This window comes from Oxyura jamaicensis, chromosome 15, assembly GCF_011077185.1.
Source record: "Oxyura jamaicensis isolate SHBP4307 breed ruddy duck chromosome 15, BPBGC_Ojam_1.0, whole genome shotgun sequence".
Lineage (NCBI taxonomy): Eukaryota > Metazoa > Chordata > Aves > Anseriformes > Anatidae > Oxyura > Oxyura jamaicensis.
In genome coordinates this window covers 3,451,812-3,457,811 of record NC_048907.1, presented here as the reverse complement: position 1 = coordinate 3,457,811, position 6,000 = coordinate 3,451,812, and the positions used below count along the sequence as shown (strand labels likewise).

At 50.5% G+C, this 6,000-nt stretch overlaps 1 protein-coding gene across 3 annotated transcripts in view; it reads left to right on the top strand.

Moving 5' to 3' along the window:
• Positions 1-307: 307 nt before the first annotated feature.
• Positions 308-6,000, top strand: part of SBNO1 (strawberry notch homolog 1) — a 30,633-nt gene continuing 24,940 nt past the window's right edge. For 2 of the 3 annotated variants that reach the window (XM_035340508.1, XM_035340506.1), the window contains exon 1: positions 308-432. The gene's annotated coding sequence lies outside the window, so the exon portion shown is untranslated. Of the gene's footprint in view, positions 433-1,181; positions 1,316-6,000 lie in introns of those variants that run through there. The other variant, XM_035340507.1, reaches the window with a different exon arrangement.

The following is a 6,000-nucleotide window of genomic DNA, read 5'->3' as shown; positions in this document are numbered from 1 at the left end:
GCGGGAAGAGGAGCGGCGCGTCACGTGATGGCCGAGCGCGAGCCGCGCCAAAACTCCCGGCGGGGGCGGGGGGAGGGGCGCGAGGCGGCGGCGGCGGCGCCAGGCGGTCACGTGACGCACGCGCGGCCTTGGCGTGGGGGGGGGGGGCGAGGAGGAGGAGGAGGAGGGGAGGGGGAAGCGGGTCACGTGCTCGCCGAGCGCGCGCCAGCGGCGGGCAGCGCCTGGCGTCACGTGGGGGCGGCGCGCGGCGGCGGTCACGTGGGGCGGCGCGGCGGGCGGCCCTCCCCCCCCTTCCCCCTCCCCTCCGGCCTCCCCTCCCCTGTGAGAGGGGAGGGAGGGCCAAGATGGCGGCCGGCAGTTAGAGAGCGGCGGGGCCGGCGGCGGGCACTGCGGGGAGCGGCCGCGGCGGGACCGGGAGCGAAACGCGAGCGAGTGAGTGAGCCCCGCGCCGCTCCCCGTGGCCCCCTCGGGGCGCTCCCAGCGAGGCGGGGCCGTTCCCCGGGGCTCCCTCAGCGCCTCAGCGGGGCCTTGGGGGGGCTCCGGGAGGGAAGGGGCCGGGGGTGGCGGCGGGCCCCGGGCCTGCCTCGGCGCACGGGCGCGGGCCGGGCCTTGCCGAGGGGCGGTTGGGAGCGGTTGGGAGCGGGGCGGGGGCCGGGCTGTGCCGCGGGAGGGCGGGCGGGCGGGCGGGCGGCGAAGCCCCCGGGGGCTGTGAGGAGCGGGGCGGCGCGGGGGCGGGCGGCCTCCCCTCGGCCCCCGGCCTCTCCTTTCGGTCCCGGCCTCCCCGCAGCGGCTCCCCCTGGCCTTTTGTGCTCGGTCCCCGCCGCTCGCCTCAGGGCTGCGTGGCCGCCGTGCTGCCCGCGGGGGGGGGATTCCCGGTGCCCCGCGGTGCCGCCCTGTGCCCTTTCCCCCCTCCTCGGCGTGCGGGGGTGGGGGTGGGGGGGCGCCGCGCACCGGGGCAGCCCCCGGTACTGGCATTACACAGCCGAAGCAGCCTCCGGTACCGGGGTTACGCAGCCGCTCCGGGCCCAACCCGGAAGTTTTTGTCCGCCCCACGTGGCGGCGGCTCCCCCCCGGCTCCCCCCGGCCGCCTGCGGGGCCGCCGCGCCTCGCCCCCGGGTTGCCAGGGGGAGCGGCCCCCGCGTCCCTGCCGGGCCGAGGGGCAGAGGCCTCGCAGGGCTCCCTCTCGTTCGTCCCGCCGGTGTTTTTAGCTGGCCGGGTTCCGTGCTTTGTTGGAGGGGAGAAACGAGGAGCACGGAGCTCTTTCTCTAGGTGCTTGCGGCGTGGTTGTTGGTCTTCGGTGCCTGCTGAAGGTTAGGTTAGTGCCTTACACGTAAAAACCATTTAATCTGTTATCTTATTAGCATGAACGAACGACGATTTCTTACACAAAAGCACAAAACCTCTAGTTAAGAATTAACTCAGCAATAGACTGTTTGCCTTTGATGTACATAAATTGTCTGGATTAAAGTAGCGAGTGAAAATACGTGGATATTCTGCAAGTTTCTTAAATTGAAGAACTTGGTGATGATGTCAAGGAAATAATTTACTATGGTAGGAGTTGTGTAACAGCGTGACATTCAGATTTGTTTCTGTTATCTTTCTTTCTTGCTGGCGTGCTGTTATATTTGAATGTGATTTTAGTCTTTAAAAATAAAATGTGGGCAGTTTGTCTTACTGTCCAGACACGTCCTTTGGCGTCAGAACTGGTTGATGGCTGCTCTGGGAGCTCGTGCCTTGGGTTACACCTGGAACTGACTCCCACAGCAAAACTGAGGAAGGGTTCTGGTGTTCAGGTGCCGTGATCATCTCTTCTGGGTTGTTAGTTCTTAAAAACCTTTCCTATCGGCTAACTCAACCTCCATACATTTAGTCTGGAAGCTGATTTTGCACCAAATCGTTGCGTTGTTTAGCCTTCTAATATTAAGGAAAAAAAGCTGTATTTCCCATCTTCATTCTGTACGTCCTGCCCGCTGTAAAATTCAGAAGGCAGCTGGGGGAGAGCTTTAGGGCAGGGTTGAATCTCACCGTATGGTGTCCTGAGCTGTGCCTCGTGTCCTAAGTTTCTCTTTGGAGAGAGAAGTGGTGTTTGCACAACTGGCGGGGTATTTACAGGACTGGATCCATTTTCACAGAAATCTAAAGATAACTTTGTACATTTAGCTGCGATGTTAACCAGTAGTTGTGAGGTTAAAGCGTGTAAGCATGGGTGAGTTTGGTAATTGCCTTGTACTCCTTGATTGGGTGGTGACTGGAAAGGAACAGAAGGGATGGGGTTTGAGGTCAGGTTTTTTTTGTTTCCGTTTCTGTTGTTGTTACCCAGGCTACTTTCTAGAGGCAGAAGCTGGGATGAACAGAATGCATGCGGATATCCAGCGAACCCTGTTCAGTGGGAGTGGGAGTTAACAGCCCTCACACATCTCTTGTGCGAGGCCATGGGATTGTGAAACGTTTCTGCTGCCAGTAGTGCACAGGTCAGGCAGCTGGGGTACACATCTGCCTTTCTGTGCTGCATCACGATTTGCATGATACCTCTCACATGGCTTCCAATATAGCTTAAGTGACGTGTGTTCCTCAGAAAGCTCCTCCTAATAAAAGGAGAACTAGTTGCTTAACTGTGGTAGTGTCGCAGGCTGAGCATTAAAACCGAGTTTGCAGGTTGGGCATGCCAGAGGCCGGCTGTCTGAAGGGTTTGGTAAGAGCTTCCCTAGCTGACTGTGATGGTAACTTCAGGCTAAGTTGTGATACTGTAGTTCAGTGCCTTTTATAGGTTCTTAACCTATACAGTGCTACGACGTGTAGCTGACAGATGTAGGAATGAAACCTTTTCATGGTTTCAGGTTCTACCCTACTCCTCTTGGGGGAAATGGAAATGGAGAGCAGGTTGCTTACCATGTGCTTTAGATTTTTTTTTTGTTTTCTGTCTTTCTAACAAAGCTAAAATGGAGGGAGGGAGAGAGCCAGGTTGGCATGGATACATGTCGTAATATTAAACATGGCATTCTGGTTTTGTTTCTTTAAATCAGGAATTATGTACATAATGCACAGTGGTAGGGAAACTGTCGTTTTATCAAAGTTTCAGGCCGTGTTCTTCAGCAGCATAGCACCTTCCAAAAACATTTGGTGAATTTTCATCGGCCCTCTTGAAATGGCAGCAGGTTGTATTCTTTTCTAATGCAAAGAATAGCTGGGACACTACTGTTGAAATTTTATAAATCCATATTTTTAGTTTTTATCTAACAGGTTGGTTCTTGCTCTGTGACACTGGACAGCCTGACTAAACATAGACAACCTTGTCTGCAAGATTCTGCATGCTCAGAACGGTTCTTCAACTGGTGAAATGCTCAGGGAACAGCTTGTAATATTCACAACTTTTTTTTTTATAAATATTTTCTTTTGGAGTTTTTTAAGATGTGGCAAACAGGTCCTTATATAGTATTGCCAAAGCTGAGCTGCAGAGCATGATAAAGTTGCTTTCACTTATGTTAACTAGGAAGCCTCCTACCTTGCAAGATTACGGGGCTGTTCCAGCCTGATAACGTTTTAGGCTTGACTAGTGTATGTCACAAAAAAAAAACAAGCTATCAAGATGCAGCTTTTCCTATGTATTTTTTTTAATCTTCTCTTCCTTACTAATCTAAAACTACATAGGAGAAAAGGGGGGTGGCAGCGCGGTGGCACTTGGAAGGTTCACAAAATCTAAAACTGGTGCCAAGTATTCAGGGCTTTTAATGTAAAAATTCTAGAAGTTCAGAATTCCTTTTGTTCTAGTTTCAAACAATGCAGCTTTGTTCCCACCATCCAGAAACAAAATAAATGAAACTAGTTAGTCAAACTTTCATTGTCTAAGCTGTCTGACAGACAAGTAAACAATTGCTGTTGTTTCTCTTAACGGTTGCTAACAGCCCAGCCAAAGCTAATTTTTAAGACTGTTAAAATAGGAGTTAGCATGGGAGGAATACAGCTGGGGGATTTCTCGTATGAAGACAGCTCTGGTAGGAAAGTGGGGGTTCGGAGCTGAACATATGCACTCTGGAATTCTAGGAATTGCTAGGCTGGTTTTTATTGCTGCTCATCTCGCAGAAACTTTGAAGTAAGCAATTAACAAATTACTTCTGTGACTGATTTTTGGAACTCACACCGATCCAAGTATCCAAGCCATTGTATTTTTAAGGGTTAAAAATGAAGTGTTCAGTGTAATTGTTACAATAAATTTGACCTTAAATAGACTTGATAGGTTGTGGCACCATTTTAGAGTGGTTGGGGAAGATGTGCTTGTGTGTGTGGTGCTGTTATTTTTCCTAGCCTTGGTTTGAGTCGTGATTTCATAGGAAGTCCTTGCCTTGTATTACAGTACTAGACTAGAAGTAATCTTAAAGAGAACTAGGACAAAAGAATACTTAAGTAAACAGCCCCAAGCTTCTGTTATCCCATGCCCCTGTTCTGTATGAAGAGGCATAGGAGGGGCATACGGATCTCTCAGCTGGGCTCTAGCCATACGTCCTTCTAGAGATGGCTCGAGCAAAGCTACGTGCAGGCTGAACAATGACCTAACTGTCACTCTTTTTGTACGTTTAGATGTTCCTGTTTGATTGTGTTGAGCAAAGGTGTTCACGCTGTACAGAAGAGCGCCTGCTTCTTCCCAAATGAAAGCTGCAAAGTTACAATTGTGAAGTGTTTCAGGGCCGCCAGTTTGAAGGAGTGCCCAGGGTTAATTCCCCCCACTGTACAAACTCACCTGCAGTGGCTGAAGTTCCAAAGACCAAAAGGATCGAGAAGCCAAAACTTCCATTTTGCAGGCTTCATCCTTCTCCTCCCACCAGTTTATAATCAGGGAGCAATGCTGCGAGCCTTTAAACAAAATGATCGCTGTCAGTATTTTAGCCTGATGACAATTAGATTTCTCCTTCCCATTTAAATGGGTGTATGCATTTATAGACCCCTTTTCTGAGATAGGGGGCTTAATACTTCCGAAAGGTAAAGCCAGCAGTCTGCTCTTACTCATTTTTATTGACCCATTCAGGGCTCCAGGAGACGGACTCGTGGGAGGTGACGTCCTCTGAAGGAGCTGACACGTAACTTGTCTGCTCGCTATCTTCAGATCTGCCGTGCCAATAAACTACAAAGTAGGCCGTTCTGCCGACTTAGCTGATCACCTCCAGTGCCTTATTTTTCTTGGGGAAAAAAAGGTCAGAGTATAGTTCTGACATAGCAAATGGCCTTTAATGGGATCGCTCTGGGTTAGTAGCAGTTCCACCGATGATTTTGTTGCTTTGGTATTCTTCTGGACAGAACAGTCTTTGAGGCTTGGGAGTACCCCTTCCCCTTGTCCCTGTACCGTACATCTACTCCTTCAGCTGTGGTGCCACCGTCTGAGAGTTGGTCCACTAGAAGGTCTCTCCCTATTATTGGGCATACTAGAGCTAGGAAGAACAAGAATTAAATGCCCGAGGCTTTATTTACTACAAGAATTACCTGTTCTGCCAAACGTGCTAGGTAGTGTGTGTGACCGACCAGCTGGCTGTGGCTTAGTGTACACGCAGAGGATAAGTGAATGCTGCTTCGTCTGTGAATGTGTCTGAAATGGCAAATGTTCTTGTGTTCTTATCTGCTTCAGAGGATGTGTTCAGCTTTGTTAGTTTTCTGGTTTGTTACCAATGGGTGGTAGTGCTGGTGTGGAAAGCAAGTGAAACGAATTTCTGCTTAAGGTGTATTTCGGAATATGTAAGCAACAACTGAGGTAGCAAGTGAAGTTCAGTTTTTCTCTTAGGTCTAGGGCAAATGGGCTTCCTTAGGAGAGCAAAACACATCTGTCTTGAACAGCATTTGGCTTTTTCAGAAGTTTGTACACTGCCTAGCATAGCTTTTTGGAATTAATTTTGCTTCTCCTACACGTGAAGGAGCCTGTGACCTGATGCTGGTGCCCTATTTAATGTGTAGCTAACATCCTACAATATGGAACATTTCTTCTTCCCACTATGCAAAACAGAATTTCTCCCATGA